Raw genomic sequence first — 19,293 nt, forward strand, 5'->3', positions numbered from 1 at the left:
TGGTAGTGGGAGAAACTCCTGGTCAGACTTCCTGCAAACCCACTGCTGCATGTTAGCCACTGTGGGCACCAATCCAATGGAGCAACCCTGGGAATTGAGGAGGGGAGAAAAGACAGAGAGCAGGACTTCCCTTTCTTGGGATATTGGGGATAAAGAGAGACTGTAAATCACGTGACAGACTTCCAGATTCGCCTGCGATTCCTCGATAAGTCTATGAGCCATGTTTACATGGGTTGGGGAGGATGGGAGAGGTACGAGTTCAGACTATTTTTAGAAAGACAGAACTGGAGTAGGCCATTCGGCCCTTTTTGCCAGCTCCACCATTCAATACAATCATGGCTGATGGTCCAACTCGATTCCCACTTTCCTCCCATATCCTTTAATCTCTTTAACACTGAACACTCGATCTAACTCCATCTTCAACACAGATTGTTCTCAAAAGCTTTCTGTGGCAGACAGTTCCCCAGGCTCCCACCCTCTGGGTAAAGACATTTCTCCTCATCCCAGTCCCAATGGCCTACAGCATATCCTTAGATTGTGAGTCCCTGGTTCAGGACTCCCTGGTCATTGGGAACACCTTCCTTATGTTCACCCTGTTTAGTCCTGTTGCAATTTTATACATTTTTTAAATGAGATTCCTCTCATTCTTCCAACTGCAGCAAATATAACAATAACTAAAACCATTCTCTCCTCATCCAGCAGCCCTGCCACCCCAGGATTCAGTCTGGTAAGCCCTGTACTCCCTCCATCGCTCGAACATCCTTCCTCAGATAAACAGATCAAAACTACACACAATACTCCAGAGATGGCCTAACTAAACATCTTATACAACTCCATTAGAACCTTCCTGCTCTTATATTCAATGCCTTGACTAATAAAGAGAAGTATCCCATATGCCTTCAGCACCTTATCAGCGGATCTTACTGCTTTTAAGGATTTATAGACACACACACTGATGTCTCTCTGATCGTCTGTAGTTCCTCGGGTCCTATCATTGAATGTGTACTCCCTTTACCTTGTAAGTAAATACACCACTGCATACTGGCACTTGTGGAAAAAAACAACAAAGCAATTGTTTAGCTGAGGTCTGACCTATTTTAACACTCTTTCACTTTTAACATTTTTAATCCCTGTGTTCAAATCCTTCCAGGATCTCAGTCTCTATTCTGTGAGCCCTCACTTACCCGCTCCACTATTGTCTGAGCTCAGAGGGGTCCTCTCTTCCCCTTGAGCAGTGGCTGATATTCCTCACTGCACCATTGGCCCCACAGCCGTCAGCTACTAACTCCCATCATTGACCAAACTTTGGTCACCTGTGCTAATGTGGCATTTTTTGACACACTGACACATTTTGTCAGTTATTGTCTTGTGAGGTGATTTGTGAGAATTTCCTAACGTAAAGATGCTTCGTAAATGTTGCTGTAAATTCACTTGTGCCCCCTGAGTTTCACCTGATGCCTGGAAGTTAACATTTAGCAATGTTCAGTTGTGTGCGTATATTCCAAAGTGAGACTTCCTTTGACTGAGATGACAGCATTTCACTGTAAATGTACAGCACTGATATCGTAAAAATGTTCAATTCCTTTCTATAAATGTCCTGCCCTAATATACCCAGCTGTGGGTTTACCACAGAAATGTGCAGGGCACAAATGAAACGAGGTATCTGAAGTTACCACAGGATGTGGGAACCCTTAATGAGTTACAACCAGGAGAGGAACATGACACAATAATATGAACAAAGAGCAAGGGCTAACAGTATAAGACTCAAATCTTCTGCCTTCGATCGATTTGCTGTTTTCATACGGATCCTATCTTATTGATTTTTAGAAGGGGTTATGCCTCTGTCAGAATAAAGAAAACCCAAGTTTCTACAGTACCTTTCACACATTTGCAAGGAATTTCACAATCAGTGAGAGGTTTTTGAGGTGTCTGAAGGTTGAAGAATATTCGACATGTCAAAATTACAGAGTGCACCAAAAAGATGGTCTGCTAATTGCAAATGGCACCAGTTCAGTTCAGAGAGATGACCTTTAGCTGGCTGATGTAGAATCAGTTTGGGCAGAGAGAAGATATAGATGCTGCCTGACCTGCTGCGCTTTTCCAGCAACACATTTTTCAGCTCTGATCTCCAGCAACTGCAGTCCTCACTTTCTCCTTTTTTTCCAGAGAGAGGATATAGGACAGCTAAGAGACCAGCTGTGGGAATAGGTTATAGGGTTCCCTAAGAGTCATGACATGGTACAACAAGGCACAGAGGAAGAAATAAATGAGGTATGTCAGAAACGTACCCCAATAATTATGGCTGGCTTCAATCTCCATGGAGAATGGGAGAAACTGATTGTAGCAGGTTCGAGCATCTGAACAAGAGGAGGCCACTCAGTCCTTCCAGCTGGCTGTCCCATTCAATAAGATCACGGCTGATCTGATTTTAACCTCAACTCTACATTCCTGCATTTCCCTGATAATCTGCCAGTCCCTTGTGATAACGTGAAAAGATAATTAGAGAGTGTATTCCTCACAGATTCATAGATTAATACATTCTACAGCTAATCAGGGAGCAGCCTATCCTTAATCCTGGGAAGGTACAGCAAGGCAGGATTAATCAACATTGGTAATGTCCCTGAACGAGTAATCCAGGACTCCTTGTGTTGGAGACTGGGGTTCAAATCCCATCACAGCAGATGGTGGAGTTTGTATTCAATAAATATATGGAATTAAGAGTCTAATGGTGACCAGGAACTCATTGTTGATTGTCAGAAAAACCCATCTGGGTCACTAATGTCCTTTAGGGAAGGAAACTGCCATCTTTACCTGATCTGGCCTACACGTGACTCCAGACCCACAGCAATGTGGTTGACCTTAAACTGCCCTCTGGGCAATTAGGGATGGGCAATTAGTACTGGCCCACCCATCCTATGAATGAATAGAAAAAAAATCTCCAGTCTCTGGGACCTCTCGTATGATAATAGAGTGCAAAGAATTCCTACAAAACCCTAGTAATTTCCTCCGTCTCCTCCCTCAGCATTCTGGGATAGATCCCATCAGGTCCTGGAGACTTGTCAACCTTAATGTTTTTTCAAAATATCTAATACCTCCTTCTGACATGCCCCAGGATAACATCAAACTCTCCCGAGACTCACCAACCATCATGCCCTTCTCTTTCTGAATACTGACACAAAGTATTCATTAAATGCTGATGTGGTCAGCAATGTCACGTCAATAAATTTCTAAAAACTCATGTTGAAGGAACTTTTAGGTGACAGCGATCACAACACCATAGACTTTCATAGATCTGTTTGAAAGGAGGAAGCATGGGTCCATGACTAGTGATGAGAAATTAAATAAAGGTACGTATGAATGTCCAAAGGCAGAGATAGTGGATTGGGAAACTGTTAAAAGTTGGGTGAGTAGAAATGTAATGGTGGTCGCTTAAGAACATATTTAAAATTTTAAGCAAAGATTTATCTTAGTGAGAAAAATTCTACAAGATGGGTACATCATTTATGTCTTTATAAAGAAGGTAAGGATTGTATCAGTTTGAAACAAACACACTACGAATCTGCAAACATTCGTGATAAATCAAGATTGGAAAGATTCTATCAATCGTCAAAAAAAATTTTTTTAAATGATAGAAAGCAGAGTATGTGAGAAAGCGAGCTCGTAAAACAAAGCCACACTGTCAGAGATTCTACATGTATCTGATCTGGATCTTCAGGTCAGAGGTAGAAATATTCAAATTGTACAATATTCAGTACTATTCATGACACCTCAGATACCGAAGCAGTCCTTGTCCAAATACGACAAGATCTGGACAATATCCAGGCCTGGGCTGACAAGTGGCAAGTAACTCTCACACCAAATAAATGTAAAGCAATTGCAAGCAGGAGAGAATCTAACCATCACCCACTTGAAATTCAATATTGTTCCCATCACTGAGTCCCCCACTATCAACATCCTGGAGGTTACCATTGACCAGAAACTTCAACTGGACTCACCACATAAGCACAGTGGCTACAAGAACAGGTCAGAGACGAGAAATCCTGCAGCGAGTAACTCCCCTCCTGACTCCCCAAAGCCTGTCCACCATCTACAAGGCACAAGCCAGTTGTGTGATGGAATACTCCCCACTTGTCTGGATGGGGGCAGCTCTAACAATGAACAGAGAAGTTTGACACCATCCAGGAGAAAGTAACCCCTTTGATTTGCGTCACATCCACAAGCATTCACTTCCCTCGCCCCTGTTGCTCAGGAACAGCAGTGTGTACGACCTACAAGATGGACTGCAGAAACTCACCATTACTATTTAAACAACACTTTCCAAACCCATGGCCACTTCCGTCTAGAAGGACAAAGGCAGCAGATACAAGGGAACACCACCCCCTGCAAGTTCCTCTCTGAGCCACTCACCATCCTAACTTCGAAATATATCATCGTTCCTTCAGTGTCGCTGGGTCAGAATCCTGGAATTCCCTCCCTCAGGGACATTGTGGGTCTACCCACAGCACAGGGACAGTTCAAGAAGGCAGCTCACCCCCACCTTTACAAGGGGCAACTAGGGACAGGGAATAAACACTGTTCCAGCCAGTAACTCCCATGAATGATTTTAAAAAAGCGAGTTAATGTTGCTCATTTTGAGAATGAGCCTGGGAATTTGGCAATGCAGAACAAAGAAATAGTGGAAGCTTTGAACAAGTATATAATCTCTGACTTCACTGAAGAACATTTAGAAAGTATCCCAGGAAACTGGGAATGAAGTGGTGAAAGCCAGAGATGGATCAGTTCACTAACAGCGAGCACAGACTATGGACATGAGTCATTTTCAGGTGATGGAGCTGTGATCTAAGAAGGGTCTTCTGATCTGAAAAAGGGTCACTTGACCCAAAACATTAACTCTGATTTCTCTCCACACATGCTGCCAGACCTGCTGAACTTTTCCAGCAATTTTTGTTTTTGCTTCAGAGAGAAAGGTAAAATGTCAAGAGGAGGTAGTGAGTCTGTAAAGAGATATGAGCAGGTTAAGTGAGTGGACAAAATAACGGTGTCTGATGTGGGAGAATGTGAATTGTTAACATTGGTAGGCAGAATGGAAAAGCAGTACACTGTTTCCATGGAGAGAGATTGTAGCTGTCTGAGATACAGAGGGATCTGGGGGTCCTGGGACATGAATCACAGAACAGTAGTTTACAGCAAGTGATTACAAAGACAAAAGGTGTGTGCCCCGTCTCCAGCAAAGCCAGAGATTTCCAGTTTGAACAGTTACTTCCCGTGTCATTCCAGAAAGGGAAAAAGAGCGTGTCTTATCAGGGAATGAACCTCAGTTTCCCAGTGTAACAGGTAGGGACGATACGAATAAACCCTCAACATTAATTTGTACCTCATTCAAACATGCACCAAAGGCACATAGTAATGGCAGCGATGTTCATGGTCAGTCATGTGTTCAGAAACAGCTTGGAGCCCACACAGTCCCTGGCCAGAGCAGTGTGCGTTTTCCGAATGGTTCGGATTCCTGGAGGATGTGGATCAGCTTCATACCAGCACCATCGGACCTCAATCCCTGTTCTGGGGAGGGTATCTCCTTGCTCTGTCTGTGGTGAAGGCTGTGTTGCTGCTGATGGGAGAGAGCTCAGAAGGAGCACATTCTGACCTCACCCACAGCACTCACAGCTCCGAGAGCAATTCAAACAGAGAAGGGCTTCGGTCCCAATGTTACCACTTTTGCAATTGCATTTCATAACACAGCTGTGAGATCTTGGAACATGTTACAAGGTTAAAAGTGCTACATAAACGAGCTTGGTTGTTTTTAAATGTGTTATATAAATGTAAGTTGTTGTTTGATACTAGGTAAAAGCAGCAAGAGTTGCAGGGTTACAGCATCACTCACACCGTGATCTCTGGCTCACTGGGTGCCAGGTAAATATGTTGCAACATAAAAGCAGCCTCCAGGGTGGTTTACTAACTTTGTGATGGGAGAGATCCTCAGCATTGGCCAATCGACTTTTAGCTTTAAATTACCTCTTTTTATTTTTTCTGTTTAATTCTGGCAACCTGAGACCGAGGTAATCACTGATCAATTCAAATGTTTGTAAGATTCTGTGAAACCATGACAACCTCAGGAGGGAGAGAATGTGAGCCGTTTAACAGAGTGGAGATGCACCAGATTTTTATGCGGCTCTCGTGGTTACAAGATGCACTGCAGTGGGCTCATGTTCAGCATCAGTCAGCTCAAGGCAGAGAGCTAGAGACTGGTGTTAAGGCAAACACAGGAAACACTCAGCAAGCCAAGCTCAGTGCAGTTAATGAGCCAGGTATGGACAACAGGAATAAAGAAGGAGAGAGCCACATTTACATCTCACCTTCCAGCCCAAAGTACTGAAGCACTCACACAGCAGAATCATCCTTCACAAGACATTGAATATCCCAGATCAAGCAGCTTATAGGAAGGAGCTGAGAAATTGGGACAGGAATAACTCAGGGTAAGGAGACCACCAGCAGAATGTTAACTTGCAGGGGCATCGTCATGTCGGCAGAATGAGAGACAGGAGATCAATTACAGACCTAAACAATGCCCTGAGAGAGTTTGGATAATGAAAGCAGGTGAGTTCGTCAGGTAAATATCTGGCAGGATCAGGCTGGAGGGCACGCAGGGAACTGAAGTGAAAACACAAAATGCTGGAGCTCACTGTGGGTCAGGCAGCATCTGTCCAGAGAGAGCAAGCTCATGTTTCGAGTATTAAAGTTAAAAATCACCCAACACCAGGTTATAGTCCAACAGGTTTAATTGGAAGCACTAGCTTTTGGAGCGACGCGCCTTCATCAGGTGGTTGTGGAGGACACGATTATAAGACACAGAATTTAGAGCAAAAGTTTACAGTGTGGTGTAACTGAAATTACACATTGAAAAGCGTCATGATTGTTTGTTAAGTCTCTCATCTGTTAGCATGATCATGTTAGTTTCACTTCTTTCATATTTAAATCACAAAACTTTTTTAAAAAAATTACGTTCTCAGGTGAACTGTAACAGTTGGTGTCAGCCCAGATAAAGTGTTGAAGGTGTTAACCCCCCTGTGTGCTGCTGTCTGTGCCCTAATGTTTAGACTGATACAAATCTAAAAAATGAATTAACAGAATCTTACATGGATTCATACAGTTTTTGAGCAAAGTACAATGCAACTCTGCAAGTACTTTGAGTTGAGATGATTTTTCATCAGTTTGCTCTCTCTCCATGGGATGCTGCCTGGCCTGTTGTGATCTCCAGCACTTTTGGTTTTCAGTGTGGATACCAGCTTCTGCGGTAATTTGCTCTGGTTGGAATCTGAGGTGAATTGTTTGACATGGGGTGGAATACCCCGTCTGATAGGGGTTGGGGGGGGTGAACAGATTCACCAGGAATATTTGAAAGAGGAATTGGAGAAATCTACAGGGCTGTGGAAGCATAACGAGAAAGCTAGTTCTTTCAGAGTGCTGGCTGGGGGAGGCTGTGATGGCGAGGATTTGTATGCCTAAGGTGTGGGTTTGTTAATGCTCCAGGGAGGTGGGTTATCCCCCATTATTGCAGCTAAGCAGATATCAATCCGCTCATGATGGTGACCATGTCACCTGCACTTCTGAAAGCTTGTGATTTCAAATAAATCTGTTGGACTATAACCTGGTGTCGTCAGCTTGTTGATAATTATCATAAAAACCTATCAAGTTCATGAATGTATTTTAGAATGAACGTGTTTTAGCAGCAACATGTACGTCCTGTGAAAGATCAAAACAAAAGAATGAATAAAAATAAGTGAAAGCATAGTGGAGTGAATACAAGGTTGAGATTTACATTTGGGGTTTTGCTGCTATTTATGGCCCAATGAGAGTAGAGTTTTATCCCCTAAAGGTGTGAACTCTGTAAAGATTTATATTTGCATACTGTCTGATCAAGTCTCTGAGACAGAGCTCAAAGTGCTTGAAACAAATTATGTCAGAACACCCAAGCTCCAGCAACAGTGGGGTCCCACTCACAGCTGGCCAGGAATTTTCATGTTTTGGTTATTTTTGCAAATGAATGATTGAAGATGTAGTTTGAGATAGTCCAGCTTTTTTTCCATTGTAGTTAAATATCTTCCCGCCCATGGAAGTGGGGAAATGTCACACATTTAATGTTGAAATCTCTCAGAAGGAGCTACACAGGAACATGACCAAATACATCATTGATGCCAAGGTATGAAAGGATAATCTCATTGAGGTCAACGAATGAGATTTTAAGGGAGCTTTTAAAGAGGAGTTTGTCCCCCTCAGGGCTGCGAGTGATGCAGTAAGAAAAGGCCATGAGAAAGGGGTTAGAGCATGACAGAGCTCTTCGAGAGTCTGTGGTTGAAGGAAATGAAGAAATCGTCCTGACCCCTAGCACCTTCCAAAATCCACAATCACTGCCATTGAGAAGGACAAGGTCCACAGGTACATGGGAACACCACCCCCTGCAAGTTCCCCTGCAAGCCCCTCACATTCCTGACTTGGAAATATATTGCTTGTTCCTTCACTGTCACTGGGTCAAAATTCTGGAATTCCCTCCCTAAGGAACTGCAGCAGTTTAAAAGGTAGCTCACCCCGACCTTCTCAAGGGGCAACTAGGGACGGGCAGTAAATACTGGTCGAGCCAGCAACACCAAAAACTACATTTTATAAACATTTGCGTGAATTTAAATCTAAATAAATGACTCCTCCATCAAAATATTGGACAAGGGAGGAGTTTTAATGAAGAATGCTTACATTTCTGGCAACTTATTATTGTTCATCTTCAATATCAGGAGGTGGTGTCGATGAGATGAGTATAATATCTGTTCAAGTTGATGACATTTTGCTTGTCATTTCCACTCTCCTCTTTAGGAGAATTTCCTTCAAGTTATTTACTCAAAGTCACTGTTTAAAAGTCCAGATTAAGCTGTTTTTATCTCGAAGTGACCCAGTTGGATTTAAAAACAAGTGTGAGTAATTTGTTTCAGTTTCAAAGCTTCCACTTTTTCTCGATTGTGTTCTGTTTGTTGTGGCCAATGACTAAGAGTTGTCTCACTGCAATACAGAAATGATTGTGACACTGAACCAATTTGGGATTGATTTGTCTTTATTGTTGGGGCTTGTTACTGCATTTATTTAGCAGCAAACTGCACTGACTCATGTCAAGTTAGATCCTGAGCCGCTGTATTTGGCAGCAACTTCGATACAACTTGGGGCAGCTGCTCTCCTGGGCTTGTGTGACCAAAGACTGCCAAGCCTCTCCAGCTAATAGCATGAATTCCTCACAACTCGATTCCTCACACCCCGATTCAATATGGCGTCACAAGTGTTTCTGTTGGGTTACAGTGCACGATGTAAACTCTCCAAAATGGGGCACCTCTTCTCCACAGCTGGGCTGCTAGGTCATTGAAGCACAGGAGGAGTGTCCATGAGGGGCACCCAGTTATCTTCAACCTCCCTGCAGAGCAATCCAATCCCTCACTCCTTCTCCATCCTCAAACGGACACCCAATTTTCTTCTGAAATCATCCATTAGCCCCACTTCCAGCCCCCAGCTTCGGAGTGAGTCCCACAACTTCACCCCATAAAACTGTACTGGAGTGAAGGAAAACCACAGGATTATAGAATCATAGAATCCCTACAGGGTGGAGACAGGTCATTTGGCCCAACAAGTCCACCCAACCTTCCCAAACATATCCCAGCATAAACAGCAAGTGATAGGTAGGGCTAAGTGATCCCACAACCAATGGATCAGATCTAAACTCTGCAGTCGTAGAGTCATAGAGATGTACAGCATGGAAACATACCCTTCGCTCCAACCCGTCCATGCCGACCAGATATCCCAACCCAATCTAGTCCCACCTGCCAGCGCCCGGCCCATATCCCTCCAATCCCTTCCTATTCATATACCCATCCAAATGCCTCTTAAATGTTGCAATTGCACCAGCCTCCACCACTTCCTCTGGCAGCTCATTCCATACACGTACCACCCTCTGTGTGAAAAAGTTGCCCCTTAGGTCTCTTTTATATCTTTCCCCTCTCACCCTAAACCTATGCCCTCTAGTTCAGGACTCCCCAGGAAAAAGATTTTGTCTATTTATCCTATCCATGCCCCTCATAATTTTGTAAACCTCTATAAGGTCACCCCTCAGCCTCCGACATTCCAGGGAAAACAGCCCCAGCCTGTTCAGCCTCTCCCTATAGCTCAGATCCTCCAATCCTGGAAACATCCTTGTAAATCTTTTCTGAACCCTTTCAAGTTTCACAACATCTTTCCGATAGGAAGGAGACCAGAATTGCATACAGTGTTCCAACAGTGGCCTAACCAATGTCCTGTACAGCTGCAACATGACCTCCCAACTCCTGTACTCAATACTCTGACCAATAAAGGAAAGCATACCAAACGCCTTCTTCACTATCCTATCTACCTACGACTCCACTTTCAAGGAGGTTTGAACCTGCACTCCAAGGTCTCTTTGTTCAGCAAAACTCCCTAGGACCTTAACATTAAGCGTATAAGACTTGCTAAGATTTGCTTTCCCAAAATGCAGCACCTCGCATTTATCTGAATTAAACTCCATCTGCCACTTCTCAGCCCATTGGCCCATCTGGTCCAGATCCTGTTGTAATCTGAGGTAACCCTCATTGCTGTCCACTACACCTCCAATTTTGGTGTCATCTGCAAACTTACTAACTGTACCTCTTATGCTCACATCCAAATCATTTATGTAAATGACAAAAAGTAGAGGGCCCAGCACCGATCCTTGTGACACTCCACTGGTCACAGGCCTCCAGTCTGAAAAACAACCCTCCACCACCACCCTCTGTCTTCTACCTTTGAGCCAGTTCTGTATCCAAATGGCTAGCTCTCCCTGTATTCCGTGAGATCTAACCTTGCTAATCAGTCTCCCATGGGGAACCTTGTCAAATGCCTTACTGAAATCCATATAGATCACATCTACTGCTCTGCCCTCATCAATCCTCTTTGTTACTTCCTCAAAAAACTCAATCAAGTTTGTGAGACATGATTTCCCATGCACAAAGCCGTGTTGACTATCCCGAATCAGTCCTTGCCTTTCCAAATACATGTACATCCTGTCCCTCAGGATTCCCTCCAACAACTTGCCCACCACCGAGGTCAGGCTCACCAGTCTATAGTTCCCTGGCTTCTCTTTACCACCCTTCTTAAACAGCGGCACCACGTTTGCCAACTTCCAGTCTTCTGACACTGCACCTGTGACTATCGATGATACAAATATCTCGGCAAGAGGCCCAGCAATCACTTCTCTAGTTTCCCACAGAGTTCTTGGGTACACCTGATCAGGTCCTGGGGATTTATCCACCTTTAACCGTTTCAAGCCATCCAGCACTTCCTCCTCTGTAATCTGGACATTTTGCAAGATGTCACCATCTATTTCCCTAAAGTCTTTCTCTTCCATATCCTTTTCCACAGTAAAAACTGATGCAAAATATTCATTTAATATCTCCCCCATTTTCTGTGGCTCCGCACAAAGGCCACCTTGCTGATCTTTGAGGGGCCCTATTCTCTCCCTAGTTACCCTTTTGTCCTTAATATATTTGTAAAACCCCTTTGGATTCTCCTTAATTCTATTTGCCAAAGCTATCTCATGTCCCCTTTTTGCCCTCCTGATTTCCCTCTTAAGTATACTCCTACTTCCTTTATACTCTTCTAAGGATTCACTCGATCTATCCTGTCTATACCTGACATATGCTTCCTTCTTTTTCTCAATCAAACCCCCAATTTCTTTCGTCATCCAGCATTCCCTACACCTACCAGCCTTCCCTTTCACCCTGACAGGAATATACTTTCTCTGGATTCTCATTATCTCATTTTTGAAGGCTTCCCATTTTCCAGCCGTCCCTTTACCAGCGAACATCTGCCTCCAATCAGCCTTTGAAAGTTCTTGCCTAATACCATCAAAATTGGCCTTTCTCCAATTTAGGACTTCAACTTTTAGATCTGGTCTATCCTTTTCCATCACCATTTTAAGTCTAATAGAATTATGGTCGCTGGCCTCAAAGTGCTCCCCTACAGTCATAAATAGTGATGGACAATTCATCAACTCACTGGAGGAGGGGAATCCACCAATCTCCCCATCCTCAATGATGCAGGAGCCCAGCACATCAGGTCAAAGATTAAAGCTGAAGCTTTCGCAACAATCTTCAGCCCAGACATGCCAAGTGGATGATCCATCTTGGGCTTCTCCAGTGGTCCCCAGCATCACAGATACCAGTCTTCAGCCAATTCCATTCACTCCACATGATACTAAGAAATGGCTGGATATTGCAAAGGCTACGGGCCCTGACAACATTCCGGCAATAGTACTGAAGACTTGTGCTCCAGAACATGCCGTTCCCCGAGCCAAGCTGTTCCAGTGCAGTTACAACACTGGCATCTACCTGACAATGTGGACAATTGCCCAGGTATGTCCTGCAAATTAAAAGCAGAACCAATCCAACCCGGCCAATTACTGTCCCATCAGTCTCCTCTCCATCATCAGTAAAGTGATGGAAGTTGTCATCAACAGGGCTATCAAGCAGCACCTGCTCAGCAATAACCTGCTCAGTGACGCCCAGTTTGGGTTCCCCCAGGGTGACTCAGCTCCTGACCTCATTACAGCCTTGGGTCAAACATGGACAAGAGAGCTGGATTCTAGAGGGGAGGGGAGAGGGACAGCAAAACTGGCAAAACTGGAATCAATGAGTAATGGGGGCAAACTCTCCAGTGGTTGTAGTCAGACCTAGCACAAAGGAAGATGGTTGTGGTTGGTGGAGATCAGTTATCTCAGCTCCAGGACATCTCTGCAGGAGTCCCTCAGGGTAGTGTCCTCGTCCCAACCATCTTCAGCTGCTTCATCAATGACCTTCCCTCCATCATAAAGTCAGAAATGGGGATGTTCACCAATGATTAAACTATGTTCAGCACCGTTCATGACTCCTCAGATACTGAAACAGTCCATGTTCAAATGGAACAAGATCTGGACAATATCCAGGTTTGGGCCAATAAGTGGCAAGTAACATTCACACCACACAAATGCCAGACAAAGACTATCACCAATAAGAGACAATCTAACCACCGTCCCTTGACATTCAACAGTATTACCATCACTGAATCCCCCACTGTCAACATCCTGGGGGTTAACATGGGCCAGAAACTCAACTGGACTCACCACATAAACACAGTGACTACAAGAGCCGAGGGGTACTGCAGCGAGTAACTCACCTTCTGATACTCTACAGTCTATCACCATCAGGCTCAAGTCAGGAGTGTGATGGAATACTGCCCACTTACTGGGAGGAGTACAGCTCCAACAACACACAAGGTGCCTGAATGGCACCATATCCACAAACATTCAACCCCTCCATCATCAGTGCTCAATAACACCAGTGTGTACAATCTACAAGATGCACTGCAGAGATTCACAAAAGATCCTCAGACAGCACCTTCCGAACCTATGATCACTTCCATCTAGAAGGACAAGGCCAGCAAGTACATGGGAACACCACCACTTGCACGTTATCCTCACCGCCCTGCCTTCGAAATACACCATCGTTCCTTCACAGTAGTTGGGTTAAAATGCAGAAACTCCACCCCCCTACGGGCATTGTGGGTCAACCCAAAGCACATGGATTGTAGCGATTCAAGACGGCAGCTCACACCCACCTTCTCAAGGGGCAAATAGGGATGGTCTATCAATGCTGGCCAGCCAGCCATGCACTAGGTCCCAGAAATGAATACAAAGCAATCAACGCAGACCCATTCCTCCACATTGCCCTGACGTGTCCACCTAACCCACATACCCCGGAACACCACAGACATTCCACCTAACCCACACAGGCCTGAACACTATGGCCAATCCATCTAACCCACACAGGCCTGAACACTATGGCCAATCCATCTAACCCACACAGGCCTGAACACTATGGCCAATCCATCTAACCCACACAGGCCTGAACACTATGGCCAATCCATCTAACCTACACATCCCTGAACACTATGGCCAATCCACCTAACCCACACAGGCCTGAACACTATGGCCAATCCACCTAACCCACACAGGCCTGAACACTATGGCCAATCCATCTAACCCACACAGGCCTGAACTCTATGGCCAATCCATCTAACCTACACATCCCTGAACACCATGGCCAATCGCTCTAACCTACACATCCCTGAACACTATGGCCAATCCATCTAACCTACACATCCCTGAACACTATGGCTAATCCATCTAACCTACACATCCCTGAACACCATGGCCATTCTACCTAACCCACACATCGCTGAACACTATGGCCAATCCACCTAACCTACACATCTCTGAACACTATGGCCAATCCACCAAACCTACACATCTCTGAACACTATGGCCAATCCATCTAACCTACACATCCCTGAACACTATGGCCATTCTGGATTAGTGGTGCTGGAAGGGCACATCAGTTCAGGCAGCAATAAAATCGACGTTTCGGGAAAAAGCCCTTCACCAGGAATAAAGGCAGTGAGCCTGAAGCGTGGAGAGATAAGCTAGAGGAGGGTGGGGTTGGGGGGAAAGTAGCATAGAGTACAATAGGTGAGTGGGGGAGAGGATGAAGGTGATAGGTCAGTGAGGAGGGTGGAGTGGATAGGCAGGTAGGACAAGTCATGGGGACAGTGCTGAGCTGGAAGTTTGGAACAAGCAAATGTTGCAGTGGTAGCGAGTTTGTTTCAGGACATGTTTGAAGAGCTTCAGGGCAGAGGAAATAACCTGGGAGTTGCAGTGGGAGAGGGACTCCCTGAGATTCTTGTAGAGAGAGAAGGAAAACTTTTTCAAGGCAGACATCCTTGTTTTTACCACTATGGCCATTCCACCTAACCTACACATCCCAGAACATGATGGTCAATCGACCTAACCTACACATCCCTGAACACCATGGCCAATCCACCTAACCTACACATCCCAGAACAATATGGCCATTCCACCTAACCTACACATCCCAGAACATGATGGTCAATCGACCTAACCTACACATCCCTGAACAATATGGCCATTCCACCTAACCTACACATCCCAGAACATGATGGTCAATCGACCTAACCTACACATCCCTGAACACCATGGCCAATCCACCTAACCTACACATCCCAGAACAATATGGCCATTCCACCTAACCTACACATCCCAGAACAATATGGCCATTCCACCTAACCTACACATCCCAGAACAATATGGCCATTCCACCTAACCTACACATCCCTGAACAATATGGCCATTCCACCTAACCTACACATCCCTGAACACCACAGACAATCCGCCTAACCTAAATATCCCTGAACACTATGGCCAACCCACCTAACATAGAACATAGAACAGAGAAAAATACAGTGCAGTACAGGCCCTTTGGCCCTCGATGTTGTGCCGATCCAAGCCCACCTAAACTACACTAGCCCACTATCCTCCATATGCCTATCCAATGCCCGCTTAAATACCCATAAAGAGGGAGAGTCCACCACTGCTACTGGCAGGGCATTCCATGAACTCACGACTCGCTGAGTAAAGAATCTACCCCTAACATCTGTCCTATACCTACCTCCCCTTAATTTAAAGCTATGCCCCCTCGTAATAGCTGACTCCATACGTGGAAAAAGGTTCTCATGGTCAACCCTATCTAACCCCTAATCATCTTGTACACCTCTATCAAGTCACCCTTAAACCTTCTTTTCTCCAATGAAAACAGCCCCAAGTGCCTCAGCCTTTCCTCATAGGATCTTCCTACCATACCAGGCAACACCCTGGTAAACCTCCTCTGCACCCGTTCCAGTGCTTCCACATCCTTCCTATAGTATGGCGACCAAAACGGCACACAATACTCCAGATGCAGCCGCACCATAGTCTATCCACACTACCAAGTATCCGACCATTAGCCCAGTACCCCATCTTTTTGTTACTCATACCAAAGTGAATCACCTCACACTTAGCTACATTGAACTCCATTTGCCACCTTTCTGCCCAGCTCTGCAGCTTCTCTATATCCCGCTGTAACCTGCCTCATCCTTCCTCACTGTCTACAACTCCTCCGACTTTCGTATCGTCCGCAAACTTGCTCACCCAACCTTCTAGCCCCTCCTCCAGGTTATTTATAAAAATGACAAACAGCAATGGTCCCAAAACAGATCCTTGCGGAACACCGCTAGTAACTGCACTCCAAGATGAACCTTTACCCTCTGTCTTCTTCCAGCCAGCCAATTCCTAATCCAAACCTCCAACTCACTCTCAATGCTATACCTCTGTATTTTTTGCAGTAGCCTACCATGTGGAACCTTATCAAACGCCTCACTAAAATCCATATACACCACATCTATCGCTTTACCCTCGTCCACCTCCTTAGTCACCTTCTCAAAGAATTCAATAAGGTTTGTGAGGCACGACCTGCCCTTCACAAAACCATGCTGACTATCCTTGATCACATTATTCCTCTTCAGATGTGCATAAATCCTATCCCTTAAAATTCTCTCTAAGACTTTGCCCACAACAGAAGTGAGACTCACCGGCCTATAGTTACTAGGGTTATCCCTACTCCCCTTCTTGAACAAGGGAACCACATTTGCTGTCCTCCAGTCTTCTGGCACTATTCCTGTAGACAACGAGGACATAAAAATCAAGGCCAATGGCTCTGCAATCTCCACCCTTTCTTCCCAGAGAATCCTAGGATAAATGCCATCAGGCCCAGGGGACTTATCTATTTTCACCCTTTCCAGAATTTCCAACACCTCTTCCCTACATACCTCAAAGCCGTCCATTCTAATTAATTGTGACTCAGTATTCACATCGGCAACAATGTCCTGTTCCTGAGTGAATACTGACGAAAAGTATTCATTCAGTGTCTCCCCAATCTCTTCAGCCTCCACACGCAACTTCCCACTACTATCCTTGACTGGACCGATACCTACCCTAGTCATTCTTTTATTCCTGACATACCTATAGAAAGCCTTTGGGTTTTCCCTCATCCTACCAACTAAGGACTTTTCATGTCCCCTCCTTGCTGCTCTTAGCTCTCTCTTCAGATCCATCCTGGCTACCTTATAACTCTCAATCACCCCAATTGAACCTTCACACCTCATCTTTACATAGACCACCCTCTTCCCTTTAACAAGGGATTCCAATTCCTTATTAAACCACGGTTCCCTCACACGACCCTTTCCTCCCTGCCTGACAGGTACATACTTATCAAGGACACTCAATAGTTGCTCCTTGAACAAGCTCCACATATTAATTGCGCCCTTGCCTTGAAGCCTACTTTTCCAATCCACGCATCCTAAGTCGTGCCTCACCGCATCATAATTTCCCTGCCCCCAGCTATAACTCTTACCCTGCAATGCACACTTATCCCTCTCCATCACTAGAGTAAAAGTCACCGAATTGTGGTCACTGTCCCCAAAGTGCTCACCTACCTCCAATTCTAACACCTGGCCTGGTTCGTTACCCAGAACCAAATCCAGTATGGCCTCACCTCTTGTTGGCCTGTCTACATATTGTGTCAGGAAACCCTCCTGCACACATTGGACAAACACTGACCCATCTAACGAACTCAAGCTATAGCTTTCCCAGTCAATATCAGGAAAGTTAAAGTCCCCCATTACAACCACCCTATTACTTTCACTCTTCTCCTGAATCATCCTTGCAATACTTTCCTCTACGTCTCTCGGACTATTAGGAGGCCTGTAGAAAACTCCTAACAGGGTGACCTCACCTCTCCTATTCCTAACCTCAGCCCAAACTACCTCAGACAGCGAGTCTTCATCCATCGTCCTTTCCACCGCTGTAATACTATCTTTGACAAGCAATGCCACACCGCCCCCTCTTTTACCCCCACCTCTGACCCTACTAAAACATTTAAACCCTGGAACCTGCAACAGCCAATCCTGTGGTCTGTTAGGTAGAATGGCCCTAGTGTTCAGGGATGTGTAGGTTAGGTGGATTGGCCACAGTGTTCAGGGATGTGAAGGTTAGGTCTGTTGGCCATAGTGTTCAGGCCTGTGTAGGTTAGATGGAAGGGCCGTAGTGTTCAGGGATGTGTAGTTTAGGTGAAGTGGCCATAGTGTTCAGAGATGTGTTGGTTAGGTGGATTGGCCACAGTGTTCAGGGATGTGAAGGTTAGGTCTGTTGGCCATAGTGTTCAGGAGTGTGTAGGTTTGGTCTATTGGACATAGTGTTCAGGGATGTGTAGGTTAGGTGAATTGACCAGAGTGTTCAGGGATGTGTAGGTTAGGTGGAATGGCCATAGTGTTCAGGGATGTGTAGGTTTGGTCTATTGGACATAGTGTTCAGGGATGTGTAGGTTAGGTGGAATGGCCATAGTGTTCAGGGATGTGTAGGTTTGGTCTATTGGACATAGTGTTCAGGGATGTGTAGGTTAGATGGATTGGCCACAGTGTTCAGGGATGTGTAGGTTTGGTCTATTGGACATAGTGTTCAGGGATGTGTAGGTTAGATGGATTGGCCACAGTGTTCAGGGATGTGTAGGTTTGGTCTATTGGACATAGTGTTCAGGGATGTGTAGGTTAGGTGGATTGGCCACAGTGTTCAGGGATGTGTAGGTTAGATGGATTGGCCACAGTGTTCAGGGATGTGTAGGTTTGGTCTATTGGCCATAGTGTTCAGGGATGTGTAGGTTAGGTCTATTGGACATAGTGTTCAGGGATGTGTAGGTTAGGTGGAATGGCCATAGTGTTCAGGGATGTGTAGGTTAGATGGATTGGCCACAGTGTTCAGGGATGTGTAGGTTTGGTCTATTGGCCATGGTGTTCAGGGATGTGTAGGTTTGGTCTATTGGACATAGTGTTCAGGGATGTGTAGGTTAGATGGATTGGCCACAGTGTTCAGGGATGTGTAGGTTAGGTCTATTGGACATAGTGTTCAGGGATGTGTAGGTTAGGTGGAATGGCCATAGTGTTCAGGGATGTGTAGGTTAGATGGATTGGCCACAGTGTTCAGGGATGTGTAGGTTTGGTCTATTGGCCATGGTGTTCAGGGATGTGTAGGTTTGGTCTATTGGACATAGTGTTCAGGGATGTGTAGGTTAGATGGATTGGCCACAGTGTTCAGGGATGTGTAGGTTAGGTCTATTGGACATAGTGTTCAGGGATGTGTAGGTTAGGTGGAATGGCCATAGTGTTCAGGGATGTGTAGGTTAGATGGATTGGCCACAGTGTTCAGGGATGTGTAGGTTAGGTCTATTGGACATAGTGTTCAGGGATGTGTAGGTTAGGTGGAATGGCCATAGTGTTCAGGGATGTGTAGGT

The sequence above is a fragment of the Chiloscyllium punctatum genome, chromosome 25, assembly GCF_047496795.1.
Source record: "Chiloscyllium punctatum isolate Juve2018m chromosome 25, sChiPun1.3, whole genome shotgun sequence".
Lineage (NCBI taxonomy): Eukaryota > Metazoa > Chordata > Chondrichthyes > Orectolobiformes > Hemiscylliidae > Chiloscyllium > Chiloscyllium punctatum.